The sequence below is a fragment of the Emydura macquarii genome, unplaced genomic scaffold, assembly GCF_026122565.2.
Source record: "Emydura macquarii macquarii isolate MOO-44397 ecotype Brisbane River unplaced genomic scaffold, CSIRO-AGI_Emac_v2 contig_2676, whole genome shotgun sequence".
Lineage (NCBI taxonomy): Eukaryota > Metazoa > Chordata > Testudines > Chelidae > Emydura > Emydura macquarii.
The window spans coordinates 21,776,912-21,802,403 of NW_027132813.1; the positions used below are offsets into that span (position 1 = coordinate 21,776,912).

Below are 25,492 nucleotides of genomic sequence, written 5' to 3' on the forward strand. Positions count from 1 at the left end.
GTGCACGCAAATGCTTGGTTTGCAATTATAAATAGCCAACTTTTGTAGTAGGACCCTTTGAAAATTTTACCCCTACAGGCAAATGTTAATCTTTGCCAAGTCCATGATAAATGCTATTTTTAACATGCCTAAACATAACGTTTATCTCAAGCAACCACTGTACATTTTATAATCATGAAAAGCTTAATCCCAAAGATCTAAATATTACTGAGCTTCTCCTGGCTCCTTTAGTGAAAAGCTTTGTTGTAATTGTGGCAGGCAAGTCTGAGAGGAATACTGTGTCAAGAATCTAGTTTCTGGGCAGTTTTCAGCAGGCTGTTAATATTACTCCATAGTCATATAAAGCATTGGGACTCAAGCTCCTTTTTTCACCCCTTATTTCTCCCCAAAGAGCAGTTTTATAGGGGATTTGTAGAGATAGGGGGACATGGAACTTTTTGCTTGTTAGATCACTTTTTAATTTTGTTCCATTTTCACAGTGCCTCCAGATTACTGGTCAGCTGCCCAGTGTCCTATGTGAAACAAGTTAGTCATCTTAGTCCGGGGGAGGGGAGGTGTGCACCAAAGGCACCATCACAGTTGTCATTAATTAGCAGGGAGCACAACTGATGAGGAAGAATGAACATTTCACCTCCTAAGGGGCACTTCCAAGGCAGGTTGAGGCACATTGCTTGGGAAGTGTGGAGAACTTTGAACTAGTGCTGCAGCCTCAGCTGTCTTACTTTGTGACAAAACTCCACTTAACTTTGAAAAAAATAAAAAACTCAAAATTGTTCCCATCAACTCGAAGGGCTAAGATTGCCTCCTATACTGGTGCAGGAGTAGAGAACTGAACTTTGTTCCCTTGTGTAACAGAACATTATGCTGTAACTGATGGCTGGTTAGCCTCAAGGAAATTTGCTAGGTTCTAGAATATTTGATTACCAAGATATTTAGCACTCCTTCTGTTAAAAAGAAGCATTGGATTTCCTCCTCTTGTAGAGTGTTTCTTCATTTTGCTTTTGTTATGATGGACCCCTAGTTATCTTTTTGGTAAGAGATGTTGAATTCTTAGGACTTGTTACAGCAGACTGGTAAATGATTTCTGTTTAGGTTGTCTGTTTATATTGTATACTGTGTTACTTTCAGAGAACTACTGTATAAAATACATTGAATATGTCCCTATCCTGATGACAGATATACATATATATTCATTATACTATAGGGAGCTTTTTCAATCTGCTTTAAATTAAGTAATTTCTTATGTTAAGTCATGGCTGCAACACATGTGCCAGGGGATTTAAGACTTCAAAGTAGAGGTTTCCCAACACAGTAGAAACGGGTTGATTAACTGAACAACACTGATTTGCATATGGCCTGATCCTGTGATGTGCTGAGTGTTTTCAGTGGGAACTGAGGCCGTATAGCACCTTACTGGGTCAGGACTAAGACTGGTCAGGAAATGGCTTTTGTTCCCATGAAAAGTTTTTTCATTTTTGTCAATAGTTTTCTTCAAAAGCTTTTGGGTTTTTGTCCAAAAAACTGAAAACTGATTTTTTTTCATTTTGTGTGTTTTTTTTCAATGAACACCTTACAAATTGAGACTTAAATGGAGCGTTTTTATGGAAATTACTATTTTGGGAGGAGAAATTGTGAAATTTAAAAAAAAAAAAACTATTCACCAGCTGTAACCAGGATCTTAGTTTCTGGGAAACTCTACTTCACCTTCTCTTTGGGTTGCAGCAAAGGTGCAGATAATGGCTGCTAAAGCAAGGTGAAAACAGAATAGCAAAAGAGAGTTGAAAAATAAGCAGATTTAAACATGCTTTAACTGAGCACCAGTCTTCAGATTATATTTAGATACCAGTAATACCCTTTTATTTTATGTCTGACAACCTCTTAGAAGGGTGGGTTGTGATGTGGTTTTTGGCTTAAAATGGAACTGTGTAAAATTAAAAGTGTTGATTATTAAGCACTTAATTTTTTCTGCATAGAGATAATTCTTTAATTTGAAGACAGGTTTATGTGATATTCATAGAACATAACTCTTACTTGCATTGCCTCCTTGCAAGATTATTGGCAGTCTTGTACATTCCACAATACATGCCTGTTTTCAATTAGCAAAAGCAAAATTCTCTAGGCACCCAAAGAAATCTCTCTCTAATACCTGTCCTGAATGTTTTTAAATGTTAAAATACACTTGAACTAGAGATCACTGCAGTTTATTCTGGATAATTAGTGATCAGTGCTACGGTATGAGAATAAGGAAGCTAATTAGCTTTAATAGTGCAGTCTTCTAGGGCAGATTCAAAGTGTGATCAATAGTTAAATAAAAGCAGGAGACTAAAAAATGTATTCGTAAATTTTCTTTCTTTCTTTCTTTCTTTCTTCTTTTCCAGTTTCGAAAACAGAGGGTTAAGAGAAGGTTATTAAGTGGACAGCCTATGCCAGTACAATCTATATTAGGGTTGTAAGGGTGATGGAAATATATAGGACATGTTGACAGTTGTTTTCAACTCCACTTTATGTAAAATAAACATAAATGAGTAGGGAGAAATATTTTCAGTTTATTGCACAACAAGTTAATTTCTCTTGTTTATTCCCCACGCCCCCTTTCTCTTTTTTTCTATTTTTTGCTGGTAATGTCCCTTTTCCAGCAACAAGATCACATGAAAGCTCACCCTGTGGTCTGCAGGTTGCTGTTTTTTATTTATTTCTCTCCACTAAAGTAGCTGCAACTAATGTTGTGGCACTCTTGACTGGCTTTTGAGAGGTATGCTTGGTATCCCTTGAGGATGTCATTCATGCATGTCTAATAATAGGCCAGCAGGGAGTGCTCAAACAGCAGTGTGATCAGCATACATCTTCCCTGTAAATTAAGTGTGTGTCTATGCTTCAGCTGATTATGAACTAGTGTAAATGATAAAGTCAGTCTCTTCAAGATAATGGGGTGTGTCTTCTGTGTGGTAACTCAACATATGGCTGTCATTGTCCCAGGTTATTTGTCATGGATCTTAAAGATTGGTTTTAGGGTCATAGAGTTCAATGCCAGAAGGGACCACCTGATCATCGAATCTGACATCTTGTATATCATAGGCCACCAACACCACCCAACACACTAAACCCAACAACCAAAATTAGACCAAAGTATTACAGCCCACTGGAGACTAGACTGTTATGTGCCACAGGCAGAGAAGAGAATAAGAGGGACAAAGGTGCACCTGTGGCCCTGGGAAATGATTAAGTGAGATATACTCAGATAAACCTGGCAAGTGAGCCACACCCACACATTTCAGAGAAAGACGAAAACTCCCAACATGACAGCCAATCTGAGCGGGGGGAAAATTCCTTCTTAGCCCCACATATGGCAAATCAGTTAGGCCCTGCGCCTGAGGGAATGCTCTGTATCAGATCACTGGCCTTGTTTTCCATTTCCATTATTGCTTATATTCTATGTATGAAGGCAGCTAATCTAGGACCATTCCTACGGGGGCATCTCAGTTTTTCTGTGGAAGTGGTAACCTTGCTCACCAGAAACACTGTAGTTTATCCTTGGTTTCCAATGGGGGGGGAACAATGTTGCAGTTCAAGCCATTTCTTTTCTCTCTTGGCAGCAGATTAATTTTGATAAATTCTCCTGCCAAGTATAGAACCAGCCCCTTTCTATCTCATGACAATGATATATTTGAGATTTTTACCTTTGGTAGATTTTTTTTTTTCTCTTAACATTATTTGCATTTTTTAATTTTTGGTAGCGACACTGACAACTTAAAAAATCACATTTGTCTGACAATTTTATTCAAATTTTATTCAGAATATATAATGACAAGTTATATCTCAGATGGAAAATAAGTTCATGAAAACATTGGTTTTTAGTTTTACTTTGTTCATTTGGCATTGCCTTCTGAATAGTTAGTTTCACTGTTTCCCTTGTGTAGTCAAATCAGTCAGTTTATTTTGTGCTGAAAACCCTTGTAAACATAGTGTAATTTAAAAACTCTTCTAAATGTTAAAGGAAATTAAAACAGATCATTACAGCATATGCTAGCTAAACAATGCACTATCGGAAACTAGTTTTGTGGGTTTTTGAAGTAAACCTTTTTAGAAATATTCTGGTTGACTGTGTCCTTGTAACCTGCTTCACTAACTTCTAGGATTCTAATTCTGAAAGGCAAAAGGACAGTCTGGATTAGTTAGGTGTTGGCTTGTTTTCACAGTAAATGTCAATGAAGTTTTGCAGCTAGGTTTTATTCAGAGCATTGTAGATAAATCTTAAATCCAACCCTCCTCAACTGATAAAGGATTAAGAGTTAATTTCACTCCCTTTGGCTATTAGCAAGACAGTTGTCTGACTGTACTGAATAGATATGCGTCTGTCTATATCCCTGTAAAGAATAAGTTTCTCCGTGGTGGGAGAGAAGGATGCTGCTGCACCTTTTTGTTACAACTCAGAATATGTATTTTTGTATGGAAAAACTCCCCAAGATGGCACTTTTGTCAGACCTGTAACATTTACATATATAAGAGGCACTGGCCATTCAAACTTGCCCCTGAATGGGCAGGGGGGAAGCAGTGGTTCTCTTCCAAAATCCATCCACTTAAGACAGAAAAATGAGAGACAGTAGATTATCCCAACGTTCAGAATGTGATCCTGCATGCTCTGCTGGGCTCTTCAGACTTGTCTGCCTTGTACTGGCATTCAGATGCAGTGTGGACTCTGTTTGTTTGACTCCTTTGGCTTGGCTCCCCTTCATTTGGGGCTCACTGCACCCATGGGCTCTGTAGAAATACTTAGGGTTGGTTGCCCCTTGCTGGAGCTCACATGTTCTGCTAGACTCCTTGAGTTTGGCCCTTTCTTGATTGGGGGAGAGCCAAAGGGAAGACTTGGTGGTATTTCCCTAAGCACCACCCACTTGTGATGTCAAAATGCGATGTCATTCATGGTATGGTGTAGAATCGATCATCTCTCTCCTTTCTGAGGGCTGGCAGGTACACCAGTTTAACTGAAGTCTGGAATCTTAGTTCAGTTGGTGAAATTATTTTATTTTTATGTGATGCTCTTGTGCCTTGTGACTTTTGAGGTGACCTAGTCTTTCCATCTCTCTCTGATTAGTGCCACATTTCTTGCTCTGTTATGGTCCATTTCCATGACAGTGGCATCTTTCTCAATGGTTTTTTTTTTTTTGTATGCTATCTGTGGTCCTTCTCTTTAATGTCTTTCACCAGGTGGTATCCAATCAAGGGCTTGTTTAGCAATACTATTTTTTTTATATCCATGCCACATGTCCAAACCACTTTGATTTCTTTCTCGAATCATTGTCCCTAGAGTCTGCTAAACAGACCTTTGCAACCCTGGAGTATAGATTACTTTATTCTACTTGTGGACACCAAATATTCTTGACAAGCATCTCTGATGGAATGCATTAAGTTTGCTCTGGTGAGTTTATAGGATTTGCCACGTTTCAGAAGCATATAACAATGTGGGTATCACAAAGGCATAGGGTAACTTTATCTTGGTTCCTGGGTGACTCTCCTTATTTTTCCAGGTATTAGCCAGTCTTGAAAAGACTCCACTTGCCTTTACAATTCTTACTTCTACTTCCTTATGGAGTTGGCTGTCTGCAGTAATTGTGCTTCCTAGGTATGCAACTGATTAATTGTGCTGTATTCTTCACTATTGATGGCATGTGCATCATCATTGCTGACTCCTCTTTCAAGGATCATGACTTTAATATCTTTTTTACCCAGTGAAAAGTCTCTGCAAGGAGGACACACACAAGTCTGTATGCAACTGGTTTATATTGATTTTAGTTTAATTCAGGAAGTTTCTATATGTTACCTCAGGAAAACTTGGTATGTGATGCAGAGCAGGGTGACCACAAATCCTTGTGTAGCGCTGTGGCATGTGCTAACCAGTGGTTGCACTCCGTTGTTGGGAAGCCATTACTGACCAACATTAGCACTTCTAAAAGATAGTGGGATTGCATGATGGCTGGGAGGGTATAGCTGTTAAAAAACAGTGCTTGATGAAAGCAGGCCTCAACCCCCTGATAATGCAAGGTAAGGTCAGGTTTCCTGTTTTCAGTGCATGTTGGGGTGGGATACTTTTGCGTAATTGCAAGGTACAATGATTTGTGTGGGCATCATTTCAAATTTGAAGTAGTTGCACAGTTTGCCCACTTGCACAGTTTGCATTCTGTGGGCACAGATGACACAATACATTCATGTCACAGCCATATTCATTTATGGCTTGTTTTCCATTGGGTCATAACTATGGGCCTGTTGCTCGGGCAGCAGGGTTTGGATTCCACTTGATAGGGTTAGAATTATTGGGAAGTGGTAGTCTAGTCTCCCAACTGTGCAGTCTTTGGGAGAGATGGGCTGCAAATCCTGCAACTGGCTTTCCTTCAGATTTAAGCATCATCCCATGTTTTGTGCCCAAGGAGACTAGATTATCTGGGGGAAGTGTGATCCCTTGTGGCGAGTCTTGGGGTTTTCTCATTCAGTATAGGACCTGCACAGGTCCATAGGCCTTTGAGTTTCACAGGCCCATCGGGATCTTAGGTTTAAGTGGGACAGTTAGACCTTGGACAGCGAAGCTGCTTTGGATTTAAGCATCAGAAGTGTGGAAGGGAGACAGGTCAGCAACAGATCAGGGCAGATGTTGTCTCCTCTTTTTCTGCTACCAGGACAAGTACACCCCGTCTCCCTTTAGGGGTGGGGTATGGAACTCATGGCCCCACCGTTAAATCTGTCTGACTGTCCTCAGCTTCAGCGCAGAGTGGCCTAGTGGCCAGAGTCAATAGAGCAGCCCCTGCCTTTGGGGCAGCTTGGCCTAATGGCCAGAATCAGTGGAGTGGCTCCTGCCTTTGGAGCAGCGTGGCCTAATGACCAGAGTCAATAGAGCATCCCCTGCCTTCAGGGCAGTGTAGCCAACTGGCCAGAGTCAATAGCTGTCCTTTGTGTTCAGGACTAGGAGGCCTAATGGCTGGAGTCAATAGAGCAGCCCCTATCTTCAGGGAAGTGTGGCCTAATGGCTGGAGTCAATATGGGCCGTCACCTGGTCGGGGGGTGATGACTGGGGTCGGGGGCCCTGGGCCCACCCTCCTCCATAGGGTTCTGGCCCAAGGCGCTAACAGTGGTGGGACACCCCACCACTGAGTCGGCGGGGATCACACTGAAACATGCTGACTATACCCCGGACCAATACTGGTTCCCCACCCGGGCCACATCCTACTGTGTCTTACTGCTACCATTGATAATCTGTCCTGTGAACCTGTTGTAATAAAGTTTTATACAGTTGAAAAAGAGCTCTGGCTTCATTAGAGAGAGAGTGTGTGAGCGTGTGTGCACTCACATGTACTTCTGTCTATGCATATATGAAATATGCTTACGTAATTGTTTTAAATGCAGAAGACTCTGTTTTGTGAATATTTGCTCACCAATAATTCCTGTTGATAAAAGACCAAAAACTTCCATAAAGTAATATTGTTTCACTTGTTTAATGTTATTCTGGATTTGCTCTCTGTTTGTTCAGCTGGCCAGAGGACCCTAAACGTTTAATAATTTATGCAGTTTCCTTTCCTTTGTGTTCAAAAGAAGTAGGTCATTTTGAGATGCATTGAAAGAGAAGCATAAATCTAGTATAGGTGACGTTCTAAACTGTTCTAGCAAAAGACCTACACCATCCATATAACTCTTCGACTAAATTCAGATAAAAGATTTCATTACACAATTGTCTTGCTCAAATATTCATGGTCTCTACTGGTGATTGCAGAATCTCCACTTTTTCCCACTCCATTGAGGTTTTTTAATGCTGTTCATCCACAGTTAATGTAAAGAGGATCACAAGATGTTTGGAGATCAAGAATGCCTACTAGCAATAAATTAAAATCTCATCAGAGAAACTTTGCTACATTCTTGCATACATTTAAAATGTGAATTTTGCATATCCCAGGTTACAGCATACAATTGATTATACTTCATTTTTCATGTGTTAACAACCTCAAACATCCATAATGATGTAGTGTAAAATTGCTTGCCATGGAGTATAGAAAATCTGCTTTAAGACGTATCCTTCATTTAGCTGGGTCTATGAAGAGATTAAATAAGATCCCAGTCTCATAAATAAAATATGGGTGCAAGGGTCTGCTCATGTGAAGTGAGTTGCAAGATTGTGGTGTAAAAGAGGAGTGGGTGAAGGACAGAATAAATCTTAAGATTTACACAATATTTAAGGAGCTGCTTTGAAACAGCAGATTTTCTCTTACTTGAAGAGCTATTATTAAATGTAATTTAAATATTTCACTATCATTTAAAAAAAATTCTTTAACGTATTAAAAAAAATGTAGTAAAAATATTTTGAACTTCGGTAGTACTTTCCATCTGAGAATTTTAAAATGTTTTACAAATGTTAATGAACTCAGTCAGGCTGGTCACATATTTGTCATCAAAATGGTTTTTAATAGAAAATTGAGTTTTTTGACTAAACACACTTTTTCATTAAGTGTCTGTTCTTTGGAAAACATTGATTTTTTTTTTTTTAAATTATTTTTTGGTTTTTGGTCAAAATATTTCAACTGAAAATGAAAATATGATTTGGAAATGCTGCTCCAGTGCCTCATGTGAATTCAGGTGCCTCATGTTCCCCTTCTGTTCTCTGGTCCAGGCTACATCTTCCATAATGCCTCATGGCCAGGGACTCCCATAAGGAACTGCTTTTCTTCCCAAAGAAGGGAGACCATGGTGCATCATGGGAGATGTAGTCCAATCAGGGAACATGAGGCTGAGGTACAACTCCTAGATGACAAAGGGACAGTATTATCAAAGTAAAATATTTCTGCATTCAAATTTCTGCTGGAAATCAATTTTCTGTAGATAATTTGGATTAAAAAGATACTTTGTTTCCATCAAAATTTTAAGTGGAAAAAACACCATTTTTCAATCAGCTATAGAACTGAGCCTTTGAGGTAGGTAAGTTAAAACCCCCTATTTTACAAATGTTACAAAACTGAGGTATTGAAGTGAAGAGTTTCAAAGGCACAAATGGCACAAAGGCATGTCTTGTGTCTTGGAAAATTTAGCCCTCAAGGTATATCTACCTAGGGATAAAAGACCCATGGCATGGCCATTCTGGTCCGTGTCAGCTGACTCCGGTTTGCAGGGCTCATGTTGTGGGGCTAAAAATTGCTGTGTAGACGTTTGCGTTCAGGCTGGAGCCTGAGCTCTGGGACCTTACAGGGACCCAGAACCCGACCCTTAATGTCTACACAGGGATTTTTCAGCCCCCAGAGCCTGAGAGCCCGAGTCAGCTGACCCTTCCAGCCATGGGGTTTTTATCCCTATGTAGACATATGTTTAGAGTTTGACTTGCATAGCACAGTGGCAGAGGTGGGAATAGAATATAGATCTCTCCTTGACTTCTAATCTTGATCTTTAACTCAATAACACCCATTCCCTTTACCAGAGATGACCTAGGCCTGCCGATGCTGGGAGGGCAGAGTCAGGGCAGCCAACTTCAGCACCGTTACTGAGCATGCACATTACAAGCCAAGAAGCAAATCTGGGGAGGCATGTGACCCCGCATGCCCTCCCATACGTCGCCTCTGCCCTTTACCAACACTTTCTCCCCCATGCCCTTTTTGAAAAATACTTGGAAATTGCCATAAATATGCTTTACGTGAGTCTTTTGGAAGTAATATACAATGAAGTTTTATAAGATGCTTTTTGGTGCTATGAATGAATCTGACCACTTTGTTCATATTATTTTAGATGTAAATTTGCAAATGGTGACCATGAGTTAAAGAACTTGCTTAACCCCAAAATGAAATTCTGAGTGGAGGTTGACAGTGTGCCCTTAAAATTCTGCAGCACGGGATACTTGGGATATATCATTTGTTCTGTGGTCTGTAAGTGCAACAAAGGACGAATAGGCATAAAATTGAATTTCTTTGTTTATCTTCTTGCTCCTTTGGAGATGGGTGATTTTGTGGTAGTGGTCATGATTTTCTGTAGTGGTAGAATTAAAAAGAAATGACTCGGGGTTAATTCAGGGCATTGAAAAGGGGTCTAATCCTGCTGCTGTTGACGTCATTGGGAATTTTGCATCCTCTTTGAGAGGAAGAGGAGGCTTATTGGACCCATGGTATCAATGGAACTGTTGTAGTAATAAACGTGTGTAAAGTTAGAACTGTGTGCATCTTAGCACATCTTACCATTTTTCCTGCTGTCAGAAGCATGCTTGTTTTCCAGCATTACTTTCCTGAGGGACTTCCGTTGTATCCCAGCAGCACGAAAATACAACCGTTCAGCATGGATGTAATTAAATGTTACTCTGGTGGGGTGTATGAAACATAGGCAAAACTAACAGAATGCTTCAAATCTTGTTTGAGAAGCAAAAATTACTGTTCACAGAGGTCAGTTTTTCATGGCTTCCAGAGAGAGGTTTTTTTAGAATCTAAACATCCTGCCTCTTCAGATTGTTTGGATAGAGTCAATACGAATGTAGAAGAGGAGGTTGCAATAGATGTTGTCACTGCTGGGGAAAGCTTTCTGTATTGCATAGTCAAATATGAACATGCTCTAAAGAACAAAGGACTTTTCTTCATTATTGCAGTAACATTATTATTTTTTCATGTGAGATGGGTCCTTTCCAGCTCTGATTTTTGGGCTGGGTCTCTCTGTTGCTTACATAATTTATGAAGCTGAAATGGTACTAATGGTTTTTCATGGATCATCAGTTTATGGGCTTAGTTCCAAAAAATCTTGTAGAGGATAATTTAGTGAGAACAGTGACACAAATTAAGTGCAATTTAGAGGGAGGAGGCTCACCAGATTGATAACAGGATGCAGAGTCTTAATTGTGCTTGGGCTCCTGCTCCATGGTAAATCCAGTACTGCTGGGTTTGCTGCCTTTGTCCCAGACTCATAGGCGATGCATGAGAGCCCCCTTATGACTGTTTATCTCTTTGTGGCTTGCTAGCTCCTCTTGGTGGCACAGCAATTGGAGAACTTCACTCCTATTCAGAGCCCAGTCTTCAGCCTTCATGCTGGAAGGCAGAGGTTCCCTGAGGCCTCTGCATTCTAGGCAGAACTTTTTTGCTGTTTTTCCCCCCTCCCTCTCCATTCAGCAAAGCAGCGGTACTAGCACGGAAATCCTTTTATTTTCCCTGAGGGATTGAAGGACTTGAGGCTAGAGATTCCTCTGGCCCATTGGTTCTTTCCAGAGCTAGAAACAGTTGCAGTCAGGCTGAATGCCAGATTAAAGGGCCTCTGCTCTCAGTTTTCCGTGCTGGCAGTCTCTCCTCCACTCACTGAAGTTATGCTGACAGGCGTTTTAGGGGGTATTTTGGGTTTTTTCCTGAGGCAGGATCTGGGTTCTTCTGAAGTTGACTGCTGAACAAAGAACTTGTCACTCAGGAGGAAGGATCAGGTCAGGGAGGAAAGAAGAAAATGCCTGAGATTTGGGACTTCCAGGCTGCTACAACAACATATCCTTTTGCCCCGAGGCCCTGTCTGTACTGGGCTTTGTCTGGAAAAGTGTCCTATTATTGCTAATACTTGTCCAGCTCCACCTGCAGGCTGATCATCACTGCAGTGTTAGCTTGAGGTATAACTCGGAATGTTGCCACAACTCCCGTCCACACTCCAAAGTCTCTAGCTCAAGTTAAGTGGTGCTTTAACTTCGAGCTAGCTGGCCTGTGAGGGTGTGTGTTGAAACTCGAGTGTTGCTCAATTGGAGCTAATAATGCAGTGGAGATGCAGCAGCTGGAGTTACAACATCTCAGTGGTTAATCCCATCATTCTGTGTAGCTTGAATGGTTGCATTGGGGTCACTAGGCCTAGCTCAAGTGAAGTAGTTTGAGTGTATTAACTTGAACTAACCGTTGCAGCAAAGACAAGCCCAAGACAAACTCAAGCCCAAGACGAGACAAACTCATGGTAGTAAAAGTGGCAGCGCTAAACGCGTAGGGAAGGAGTTGGTAATAGGAAGTCATGTCTTATAGGCTCTGCTGTAAGTCAGTTTAGATTGTCAGTGGTTAAAACATCAGTGCTCACCTGGAGTTTTGACTATAGTAGCACTCCCAGCATTACGTGCACTAGTGGAGCTGTGCCAATGTTAACAATTGGAAGAAATTTGCTATTACAAGGGCAGGGCTAGTGTAGGCCCTAACATGTTGTATTCCCTAACATCAGTGCCCATTCCTCATCTTGCTCATTTTCATGATGACCCATGGTTTCTTTCGATCTCTTCCTTCAAAGACTGAACAGAGATGCTTGCCTAGGATTAGCTCTGAAACTCCAGGTTAGGTTGCCTAAATAGGATTAAAATGTTAAGCTATAAAAGCTCTACACAGGCATTGGGCATATTCAGTATAATCAGAGAGAGATGGTTTAAAATTAATTGATAATTTATTTGTGTATTTGGAAAATCTATTTATGGCAACAAGTTATTTTTGTTCAGATGACAGCTGCTACACAAAATTAACCCCTTTGTTCAGGAGGAGACTGAGTTTGCCTGCCATGTGCTTTTAGTGAGTGTTCTGTGTGCACGTAAACTCCAAACAAACTTGTCACATTTTTTTTTTCTTTTCAAAAACAGCCTAAAGCAGGCAGGATGCTTACCATTATATAAGAATATAAAGTTATTTCTGACATGGAAGGGAGAGAGAGTTGTGACCTAGCACGAATTACATTCCTTCCTTCCTTGATGGCAAGTTCAAGTGCTTTTCTTTCCTCTTTCGATTCCTCTCCGGCAGAGGAGGACACTGATGAGATAAAAATTCAGTGGTCCCTAGAGCTCTGAATAGGCTGTGTGCTTTCTTCCTTTCTAATGGAAAGAAAGGAATGGAGAGAAGAATGTAAAGCAGTTAAAAGTGAACAGCTAGGCCAAAACAAAACAAAACAAACAAAAAAAGCCTTTTTACTGCTCCTTCATGATAGACACAGCTGGAGTTTTTTTAAATCAGGTTTTCTGTTTTAAACCCTCTCCCCCCCACACACATGCTGGAAGGTATTGAGGTTCTGATTTTACTATTTGTCTTACCTCTGCTACCCCCATATCCCATTTCTTCGTGTGGTACTGTTATTTTGACACTTTTTTGAAGACCATGAATATGATATGACAGGACAATGAAATGTCACCTGCAGGTCTTCCAGACCCCAAATGCAGAAAAGGGTATGTTGAGTAAGACCCACAGATCAGGTGATGGACTGTTGTGATTTCATGCTTCTTATCCACCAAAGGTTGCCAGAGTCGTCCAAGGAAAAATGACGTGTCAGGAGCTAATTAATCTGATGAAGAAAATAATAAGAAAAAAAACTTCTAAATATAAAAAGTGTTGAGGCTATTGGTATACTTCTTAAAGTGCAAAAGCAGTTTGGTTTATTTGCTTTGCAATTCACCTTTAACATTGAGAGTTAATCAAATCAGACTTGGTTATATAAAGCAAGAGCATTTTCCTCCTTTCCTGGTCCAGGATCATCCTATTGCCTTAGAACCTGACACCATTGTGCCACTTTGAGTGTTATAAGCACGTTTCCAGGACATGCATTACATCATATAATTTTTTAAATGGAGCTTTAGGGTGAGGAAGTGAGCTTGGTTCCAAGATAGGATGGAGCATCATTCACAAATGGAAAAAATTGAACCTTTTTGAAAAGTAGTCACCTCAAGACATAATTGAATATAAAGAGAGGATTTCTTGTTTGTGAGAAAAGGATGAGGAAAAAACTGAAAATTATTTATTTAAGTGGGGGTGGGGGGTGGAAATTAAGACACAAACCTTTCAGACAAACACAAAACTAAATGCAAACAAAAGGCTAAGTCCTAGGTAAGAGGGTAAGGTATTTGTACAAAGGTATTTGTACAAAAGTTGTGTAACTTAATCCCACTCAATGTTGTAATATAAACAATTTTGGGGACTGTGCACATGCTTTTCATTAAACTATCACACTGATCGTTCTTCTTAGGTTTTATTTATTTTTAATCCCTTTTTAGTGAATACAATTTGGCTATGCAAGTGTTATTTTTATAATGATTTTACTGTTGAGTTTTAAAACATAACGAACAACCTCTGTTATTATTATTATTAATGTTATTTACTCTTGTGCCTGAGGGGATTGTGGCACCATTGTGCCAAGCACTATACAAACATAGGAAAGAGACAATTTAGCTGTTTAGTGTCACTGTGTATGTTCCGTAGGGCCATCTCCTTCTACAGAAATCCGCAGTGTATCACAACAGATGTTCTTAACTCCCTCCCATCCCAAGAGTCCTTATTTTCTCCTTTTCTGTAGTTCTAGAAGCACACTTCTAAGATTCTAGTCCTTTTTTACACTAATATTTTCAAGTGTAACATGTATAGTTGGACTTTCTGAAGAGCTCACCACCCAATGTGTACACACTGTGCTGAGCTCTTTTGAGAGTCTGGTCACTTATTTGGGTGCCTAAAGGGAGCACTTTTGAAAATCTGTTCCCAGTTATGGGTGCTGAGTCCTTCTGAAAATGTAGGTTTAAACCTGTGTAAATGGTTGATTCCCTAATTTGAAGTTTTTAAATCATGATTTGAGGATGTCAGTAACTTAGCCAGAGGTTAGGGGTCTATTACCAGGAGTAGATGGGTGAGCTTCTGTGGCCTGCAAAGTGCAGGAGGTCAGACTAGATGATCATGATAGTCCCTTCTGACCTTAAAGTCTATGAGTCTGAGTCTCCCCTGAAGGATATACAAACGAAGGACAAAAAAAGACTAGATGGTAGGGGATGTGGATACCATATAAAAGCAAATGAAGCAAAAGTCTTAATAGTGAAATAGGATTGAGCTTGTCTTTGCAGACTTTAGTGTCTTTTTCTCTGGGTTGCTTGAATGCATGAGCATGCTTGGTAGTTGTTTAGGGAGGTATTTGCAGAAACTCAGTATTCTGGTTTACTTTTGAAAGCTTTAGATGATGATTTTTTTTAAAAAAGCAAAAACTAGGTATTCTTACCTTTTATAGCAGTGAGAGTCTAGCAATCAGTGAACACCATCTATATATTAAGATACACTATGTTCTTCACCATGCTAAGAATCTAAATAGAACAGAAATAGAACATGTGCACATCTGATGATACAGCAGGAAATCAATTAATATTGGGAGTTGTTTCTTGGAAGTGCTTTAAAATACATTAATAAAAAACCTCTTAAATGATTGAGATGAAATCAGCAAATGTGTGATAAAGTTTTCCATTTGAAATTACTTGCTGGGAAATCTATTGCTAATGCTCATTCATGTAGTCCTTACACCTACAAAACTTTTGTTAATTTTATTGAGTGTCATGATTGTGAAAATGCACAGGATCATGGTCCTCTGGGACACCTGTTCTGTGTTGCTGCAGACAATAAGTTTAGGGATGTTTTTTTTGTTTTGTTTTTTCCAAAAAAATTAATCACCATTATTAATTGAGTGATTTTTTCAGGCTTTAGAAAATGGTACATTTTGTGCATAGGGATTTCACAAAGTAGCAGTAGATACCCAAGTAGCTGGTTGTATTTAATCACCTCATATCGCTGACCTCTTTGCCCAAGAGTTTTGTTGTTTTTCAGCAATCCTTTATTTGCCTTTGAATATAATATAGAAAAGACTCTCTGGTGTCTGTCTACCTATCTGATCTCCTGATTACCATGCTTTTCCTGCATTCAGGGTTTTTTGTTTTTTGTTTTTTTTCTTTTGGCAGTTTCTATTTTCATCTGCATGCTGTTGTATTTGTATTTTAATCTTCTTCATAACAATACATTCATCCTTCTATTTTGGAATCCTTTGATCTACTAACTGGCTTCACACTCCAATCTCTTCATGCCTTTTCTGCATAAAGTTTGGCACTTTTATCACCCAGTCTTTCTCCCCTTGTCACTTTAACTTTCTCATCTCTGCTGTGTCTATCCTTTCTGTACAGGATTCCAATATACAGAAGCTGACGGGGTAGAGAGGGAAGGAATAATATTAAAATAATCAAACTATAGCATTCACTTAAATAATGTGACATGCCATTGTGACAGGAAGTCTGCATTGTAACTGCCTGCATGGAGATGTGGAGCTATTCTGTTGACTGATACTATCTGTCAGACCAGATGAGAACTAATTAGGTCTGACTCAAGGGTAATGGCTAGGGTGACCAAATGTCCCGATTTTATAGGGACAGTCCCAATATTTGGGGCTTTTTCTTATATAGGTGCCTATTACCCCTCACCTCCAGTCCTTATTTTTCACACTTGCTATCTGGTCACTCTAGTAATGGTGGAGAGGGGAAGGGAAGAAAAGAGGCTGGGGTTTGAGACCAGGGAGGGAGGGAGGGAGAAATTCTAGGAGCCAATTTAAGTTAAAACTCATTCATGATGTTTGAAATTAAGAATAAAAAAACCCCCAGATCCTAGGTAGGGTTGCATGTTTCAGGCACAAACTGTGCAAAAAGGATATAATTTCATTGTCTGACTTTACCACCATAAATGAAGATGTTATTTCTTAGATAACATACCTCACAACACAGTAAATGTTCATAAATCCAGAATGTCATAGAGAATGTTCGTGTGCATGTGTTAGCTTAAGTCTGTTTTTGAAACTCAGCTGTGGTCAGACTTCAGACAAATTCTGTGCTAATTTTTAAATCACAGAAATACAAAATGCTTTTCAAACCAATGACAGTATCAGTAAAGGCACGTAGGTGTTCCTTCGGGTTCATGCCTGACCAACCTGATTGCCTTCTGTGATGAGATGACTGGCTCTGTGGATTTGGGGAAAGTGGTGGAAGTGATATACCTTGACTTTAGCAAGGCTTTTGATACAGTCTCCCACAGTATTCTTATCAGCAAGTTAAGGAAGTATGCATTGGATGAATGGACTATAAAATAGATTGGAAGCTGGTTAGGTCATCGGGCTCAACGGCTCGATGATGTGAAAGGATGTGGATAAATTGGAGAGAGTCCAGAGGAGGGCAAACAAAAATTATTAGGAGGCTGGAGCACATGACTTATGAGGAGAGGCTGAGGGAACTAGGTTTGTTTAGTTTGCAGAAGGGAAGAGTGAGGGGGGATTTGATAGAAAACTTTAACTACCTGAAAAGGGGTTCTTGGGAGGATGGAGCTAGGCTATTCTCAGTGGTGATGGATGACAGAACTAGGAGCAATGGTCTCAAGTTGCAGTTGGGGAGGTCTAGGTTGGATATTAGGAAAAACATTTTCACTAGGAGAGTGGTGAAGCATTGGAATGGGTTACTTAGAGAGATGGTAGAATCTCCATCCTTAGAGGTTTTTAAGGTGTGGCTTGTCAAAACCCTGGCTGGGATGATTTAATTGGGGTTGGTGCTGCTTTGAGCAGAAGGTTGGAGTATATGACTTCCTGAGTTCCCTTCCTACCCTAATCTTCTATTATTCTATTATTCAGATTGAAGCAAATAGCTAAGGTAATGGCAAATACAACTGAAGAATTTATAGGAACTCAGTTGTCCTAAGATTCATCACTAGACTCACTTCTTCCATGTTGATGAACACTTCAAGCTGTGTAGTTGTTTTACAAGCTATGCTGCTGTTTTACTCATTTCCCCATCAGCTGCTCCCTGTGGCCTAACGCACAATCTTGCTCCACTGACCTCAGACAGTCTCTGAAGATGGAACAAAAGATAAAACCCCAAAAAACAGGATTGTCTCTTATGGAAGAATTGTCTCTTATGTTCCTACCCCTTGGAGTTTTCTATTTCACTTCAGTTGTGCAACATGTGCCCACAGACTTCCATGCACAGCAGGAAAAGTGCAGGAGTGGGTGAAAACTGGGCAACTATACCTTGCTTTCCACCTCCTTCACTGCCCTCTGCAGGAACTGTCACCTATCGGAGGATTCCCAGGCACACATGAAGCTTGGAGATCTCCAGGACTCCCTCACTCTTCCTTACTAAAGGGGATCTTTAAATGCAGGAGCCATGGCCAGTTCATCAAGGTCTATGTATCCTCCAGGTTCTACCACATCTGGGACTACTTCTCTACTCTGCCCAATGTAATCAAGTTCCTGGGAGACCACTGGCCGTTCTCTTATATTCTCTGTCCTCTGAAAAGATGTCTGAATCCCTGGTCCTTCTAGCAACCCTCTTCTCTGAGGTAGATCCTTAGAAGAGGTTGATGTCATCTTGACCCTCTGAGCCCCATCTACACTTCCCACACCCGCAGTGAAAATGTAGAGAGAGGTATCTTCAGATGAATGTGCTGCCTAAGGTCCCACAGGTCACTGATTCTTATGTTTTCTCCAGTGGAAAAATATGCCCGGGTGGATGATGCTAATCCTCCCTATTTTCCTCCATAGGTGTCCTCAAAATTAATTCTTCTTGCCTACCCATGAATTGCCAAAAAGGTGGAATCTAGCTGAGCTGAATGCCTGCCAGGAATCTTGAATAAAATTGGGTTGTCCTCCAGTGATCTGTGGTTCAGCTGTGGCCTTGCATTCCAAAGAACTCCATCTTTCTCTTAGAGGCCATTATCTTTCTTGAAGATGCCCAGAATGCAAAGCAGAGGGCGTGCTTAGAACTGTAGAGTTGAGGGACTTCCTCCTAAGGCAGCCTACACTCTTGTTTTTCTCTCTTTAAGGCCCTGGCAAAGGGTATAAAGCCTTATGGATTCATTTTATCCTGTTGGATTCACTTGTGCATCTAAGTAACATTTTCCCCTCCCCAGTTAAACTCTGAGCTCACTGCTCTCTCATCACAGGAAAGGACATGTGCTCTGATGCAGAGGTCAATGGAAGCTAGCTGAAGCTCCAGAATTTGGCATGACGTCCACACTTTCTCCATGACCATCTGGACTTGAACACATCAGCAGATGGTCTTTCAAGCTATTACATGCAAAAGTCCTTTTTCAGCAGCCTTCAGGCTGCTATTTCTGATAGATTTTAAAAAAACGTTATAAAGAAGATTACTTGCTCAGAAAGTATTGGGTTATAAGGCTTTAAATGTCTGAAATATATATGCTTATAGTGGAAGCTCTGGCATATGAGATGTGATTGCATAAAAATGAAAGGGTGAAAGCCTGATTCCTTTTTCTAGGCAAGTTCCCTTTAACAATAGTTGCCACCTTAAGAGGTGTGAACTTTCTTAGCATGTTTCTTCATGGGCAGATTAGAATGTCTGACTCTAGGAAAATCTGAGTTTATTGGCTAATTATGTGCACAAAGCAATGCCTGCACTTTTGTGTGCAGTGTTGTACGTGCAGTGGTGGTGTTTGTGCATTCAGATTGGCAGATAGATGTCAATTTGTGCAATTGCTTGCATCAGCTCAATATGCTTAAAACTTGTGTGCACAATTATCAATATCTGGATCTATATTAGTAATTGTTCAACCGCTTCTGGGTGCACCCTTAGTTAGAAAGCTGCCTGAGCCTCCCATGCACACTTAGTGTTTTTTAACTGCTTAAAGTAAACTTTCAGAAAAATGAGATTGAATCAAATCTGGAAACTACAAGATTATTGTTCAAAAATGTGTTGAAGAGCTGGGGTTGGGTGACATGGGGGTGCGGAGGAGAGTGGGAAGAGACATCAGCAATCTTGGATGCCGGGCAGGATTCAGTTACATTTGCAATAACAACTAATTTTGATTTATGTTGTTTAGCTTTTGACTAGGAGGAAAAGGAAGTGGGTCACACTAGGAGACAAGTCCTACATCCTGCATAACAACTTCTTGTGATGGTTTTTGATTTATCCTTTCTCTGAGTCACCACATAAAAAAATAATCTACATCCAAAATATTTAACACCGGCTTGTGTTAAAACAGGGAATTCTAGACTGCATAAATTGGTCATGGAAGTATGTAGTCAAGTTGTATTATGCATGCTTTTGTGACTTTTTTTAAACACTAAAACTGGCTTATGTGCAAATTTGCTACAGTTAGGTTGTTCCAATTAAAGGGGAGAACAATGTCCAGCCGTTCAGAAGAAGCAAGATGTCAAAGCTGTGTCCTTTATTGGTCTTTATAGACCATGATAAGGACATTGTGTGAACGTAATCTCTGCCTGGCTGATGACTCATGGTGTTAGGGCATCAACATTTTTGAACCCGGAAACAACTCATATAAATATCTTTTCTTGTTCTCGTTTATGCAGTATTTCCTTCCTTTATTTTATGGTCATTGAACAGACACAGCACTTGCTAAAACTGAGTCATAATTTATATTGAATGTTCTTTAATGTGTCTCTGTACTCTGGGCTTATATGCACTCTAAAATCAATTGTTGGCAGACCAGATTATAACACAATTGTTGAAACACATGTTTTTTTTAAAAAAACATATAGTCTAGTCTTGCACATTGGATTTCACTGTGATTTTTAACTGTGACCCAAACCATCATCATCAACATGGAGAGGTCCTTAGGGGAACAAGTGAATTGTGTAGCCATGTCTTTGTTATGCAGTTGTTTACTTTTCCCCTCTTTTCCACCAATTAGGAGGGGTGAGCAAGCTGTATTCATGGGATAGTAATAATTGACATCTGAGGCAAGAAGCTGTTAAAACTTGTATTTGAGGCACAGAATGGGATAAAAAGAGATGCTACAACATATAAGTACTGTATTTCAAGTGACACTGAGGATTTCTTATTTGTTCCATATTTTTTCCCATGAAGGGCTGTACACCATTCCCTTATTGCTGCCCCATGTTAAACATGCCTATTTCACACCTTGATAATTTTGTCCCACAGGCTGAGGAATCAGTGTCTTCTAGGGCTCTTTAGAACAGGAGCCATAGACCCTTATTACTTGTCCTGTGAGCTTGAGGTGGCTATTTCCAATCTGCCCTCTGTCATGAGAGAAGCGCTGCTCTGTAGGGTCTCTGCATGGCTAGGGGCTTGCATTTCAGTCCTGCCTCTCAAGTTTGAGATGGCTCTCAACTTTTATCTCCTTCAAATGCAGAAATAGCCAAATAATTCACATTATGAAAGGACATATTGGAACAGAATTGAGGAACAAAATGTTAATTAAAGTAAAGAAATCCTTCTTTCCCAGCAGTAGAAAAGTATAGCATAACATGACTTTTTGCCTGAAATAACATTCTGTACTGCTGGATTGTCAGTCATTATCTAATAAACTACTGCTTTGATAGATCCTGCAGAGACTTGGAAGTTTGACTGTGTATGTGCAGTAATTTATAAATATACTGTATCCTTTGGTAATACATTTACTTGAGGTCTGGGGAGGGGAAGAACCCCAGAGCAGGTGAGTTTCAGTGCCATTGGATATAATGGGAATAATGTTGCCGTGTTTCATCTGGAAGGGTGTAAAAAAGCAAAAGCTATACCTTCTTTTTTGACTCTTAAAAGGAATATTTCTGGCATCATGCATGGTGGATTAGACCTGCAGCTCCTTCTAACAGTTGTAGGAATTGTACAACACAATCTGTTGTGCCTGTGATCAGACTTATAGTCGTTATTCATTAAGCACATGCCCTTGTGGTCTTTGATTACTTAAGTAACTTTCCCACATAGATGAACACTAGAAATAGGTTCAAACAAATAAGCAGTTTAGTGTAGGCAGCTTTACACTTGTGCCCCAAACTGGCAGTGCACAGTCTTATTTTTCTGCAACTTGTTTACCTATATTTTTTTTAAATATCTGTGTCTTAATAAAGACTGCATTATAATTTTCTTGCCAGGTGCATTTTTTAATTACTTAGAATGCACTCTGGTAAAGTTCTGATTACGTTTACAATATGGTAAATACAAAAATCTTTTTGGATGCAGTTAATTGCAGTTTTATGTTACGGAAACACTTGTTTGCAAAGAGATTCAAAAGCACTATGCTTAATGCTTTGGTGCAATAACACCCTAGCTTTCTGTTTGCAAATCATATGATCAGTGCATGTTAAAACAGTCAATATGACCTATGAAAAATAACCAGTTTTATGTGAAGGAGATGTTGTGCTCATACAAGTATTTTGAAAACTAAAATAAAATTTTAAAAATAAGATTCCTAGTTGCTGGTCAACATTAGCCCTACACAGGTCTCCCTTCTGGCCTATCATCAGTCCTATGAATCTTTACCAAGGCATGACGATGGTAGCAACTTATCCCAAGAAGAAGAAAATTCACCTTTCCCTGTGCCTCGATGATTGGTTAGTGAGGGACAGATCCCAAGAGCAAGTCCTCAGTGATGTCACTGGACTACTTTGATCAACTAAGGTTGATTGTGAACACAACAGTCAACAGATTCTAACTCAAAAAATAGAATTCATTGGGGCCCTATTAGACTATATGAATTAGAGGGCCTTTCTACCACATGAGCAATTCCAGACAATTTGACACCCAATCTCAACCTTCTACATGGTCCATTTATTCCTGATGTTACTGGCCACATGGTTGCATGCACTTATGTGGTCCAGCAGGCGAGATTGCATCTTTGTCCTCTTCAGTTATGTTTGAAGTTTGTTTATCCCCTGAGTGCCCACTCAATGGACTTGCTGGTCCAAATATCTTCTGAGATACTGGTCTCTCTACAGAACAATTTATGTCAGGGTGTTCCCTTTGCCCGTTCTCTACTGACCAGGACTGTAGTCAACAGTGCCTCCACATTAGTTGGGGAATGCATCTAGGGACATCAAAGTTTCAGACTTTGTGGTCAGAGCGGGAAGCATCTTTTCATATCAATGAATTGGAGCTTTGAGCCACTTACAGTGTGTGTCATGTCTTTCAGTATCAGCCTAGATCAGTGGTGCACAAACTAACTGACAATACCATGGCAACATATTACCTGAACAAGCAGGAAAGAGCTTCCTTTGACCAGTTTTGACAAGAAGCAATAGAGTTTTGGTACTTTTGCATCGAGGAAGCCATCATGCCCACAGTGGCACACTTACCAGCCTGTCAAAATCAATTAGCTGACCATCTCAGCAGAACTTTCTTCAAGAACCCTGAGTGGTCTCTGAAAAGCAACGTGGGTAAGGTCTATCTTCAGGGAATGAAACAACCTCTCAGTCAACCTCTTTGTAACAAAGGGCAACAAAAAATGCTGTCAATTTTGTTCTTAACTGGGACATTGTCCAGGATCTTTAACTGATGCCTTCCATCTGTCCCTGCTTGATCAAAACAATGTTGGTTCTCCAACCTTCTCAGTCTGTCTTTTCAGCCTCTCAGATCTCTCCCTTTCCTTCGTGACCTCTGGCCATGTTGCACATCCTGTGCTGAGCAGACTATACCTCACAGCTTGGATGGTACATGGTTAGATGAAGAGGAAGGACAGTGTTCGGAATTAGCTTAGAGGGTTTTATCTAGTAGTAGAAAGCTGTCTACTAAGACCACCTATTTAGAGAAGTGGAAGCATTATTTGATGTGATCAATATCCAGGAGAATTCAGCTGATGTTAACTCATGTTCAGGACATTTTGTATGACTTGTTGCATCTAAAGTCCTCCAGTCTGGTTTTTAGCTTGTTGAGGGTTCAGTTAGAGGCTATCTTGGCATTCCATCCTCCAATCCAGGGGAAGTCAATTTTCTCAAACTCCATGGTAGTGAGATTTCTGAAAGTTATTGTATGTATGTTTCCACCTGTGAAAGAAACTGTCCCATTTTGGGACCTTAATACTATACTGACTGCCTCATTGGTCATTTGTTTGAGCTGCTAGCAACTTGCTCTGTTCCTCCTTTCCCAAAATACAACCTTTCTTATTGCTATAACATCTACAAGAAGAGTCAACAAACTGCAGGCCTTAGTGGCAAGATCATCATATACACAGTACTCAAAGACGAAGTGAGCTTGAGGCCACATCTGAAGTTTTTGTCCGAAGTGATTTCACAGTTTCACCTCAGCCAGCTTATTTACTCACCTGTATTCTCTCCTAAGTCACATTCAAACACAGATGAACAGCATCTTCATATGTTAGATGTGAGGTGCTGTTTGGCTTTCTATGTGGAAAGGACTAAGTCTCTTATGCAGATCGAATGAAAAGTTCATCCAGTCTCCGCTCAGGTGACTTGCAGGTGGAAAACTTCCTGCTTTACGACGGCATGTGGAGCAGCTCAGACCATGCCCCGCAGACGTCACAGGCTCATTCAACAAGGAATCAAGCAATACTGACCGCATTTCTCAGCAATGTTTCAATATTTGACATTTGCAAGGCTGATACATGGTCTTCCGTAGTACTTTTACCAAGCATTATTGTGTTGCTGTGGCATCTAGGTCAGATGCAAGCTTTTGGGCAGGCAGTTCTGCAATTATTGTTTAAGTAGTTTCTGAGCTCCTCCTCCTGTCGGTACTGCTTGTGAGTCATCTGAAATGAATACATGTCTGCAAACACTTGAAGAAAAGACTGTTACTTATCTGTACTGTAACTGTTGTTCTTTGAGATGTGGGTGCAGACCTGTATGCTACGATCCACCCTCTGTCTCTGCTGCATCATAGTCTCCAGTCTTAGATTCTGGTGCAAAGGAACTGAGGAGGGTCAGAGCAGTGCCAGCTTTATATAGCAATGGGAGGGGCTTCAAGGGCCAAAGGGTGCGAGTGCTGCCCCATGGGTACTGGTGAGTAAAGCTGTCCGGCTTTGGTGTGCTGGGCATGCACACACGTGAGTGGAAAAAACATCTGCACTCATGTCTTGAAGAACACCAGTTACAGTATAGATAAGTAACTGTCTTTTTCATTATATAGTGCGACAGCCACTGTGGAGAGTGAAATTTTCCTCCCAGGAGTAAACAAAGACATTATGGATTCTCTTAGCACTTGCTACCCCACATACAATTAAGAGAAATTCCTTCATGGCACTAAAAAAAAAAAAGCTATATTTTCCAAGAACCTATTTTAATAAAGGTTCTGAGATCTGCTAAAATTCTGCTTAGGTCAGAAGTGATAAGAAATTGATGGTCTTGTATTTCCTAGAAGATGTTCTTCCACATGGAAAAACCAGTAGGCCTAAAGGCAAAGAGGACTGGTTGAACACCCTTTGATAAAATGTGAAAAGCTATATCTTAATTTCTCACAGGAGAAGCAAATATATTCACATATCCACCTAGTCAACTTCAGAGCATTATGGCTTGGAAAATAAAGATCAAATCCAGCATGCATTGAAGTCTTTCTGTTGACTTGAATGGAGTTTGAATCAGGCTACAAATGAACAGCTTTATCCTTCTCAAAATATTGATAGGCCAAAATTAATATGTTAAATTAAATGTTCTCATTGAATAGATAAATGAGAGGAATGGTTGAAGAGCTGCCTGTTTACTTAGCTTAGGCACAGAGCAAAATGGGTTGTTCTGCGCCCTTGGTGTTTTTGATAAATAGTAATCTAACAAGCATCCTCTAAGGTCTGATCTGTGATGTTAGCACAAATGGTTGTAAAATTCGTTATAAGATAGAATTTTTGTCAAGTAGACAATGGGGCACCAATCCTATATGCCGGTTATTCTATTGATTGAAATTGGACTACTCATGTGTAAAATTACATACATGCATGTCTGCAGGATCAGGACGAGAGTAGGAGGGAAATGCTCTCCTCAAGCATTTATGCAGGGCTTCACAAACAAC

At 40.1% G+C, this 25,492-nt stretch overlaps 1 protein-coding gene across 6 annotated transcripts in view; it reads left to right on the forward strand.

The window, feature by feature from the left end:
* EML4 (EMAP like 4) overlaps positions 1-25,492 on the forward strand; it is a 229,080-nt gene that overhangs the window by 54,883 nt on the left and 148,705 nt on the right. The window lies entirely within an intron of this gene.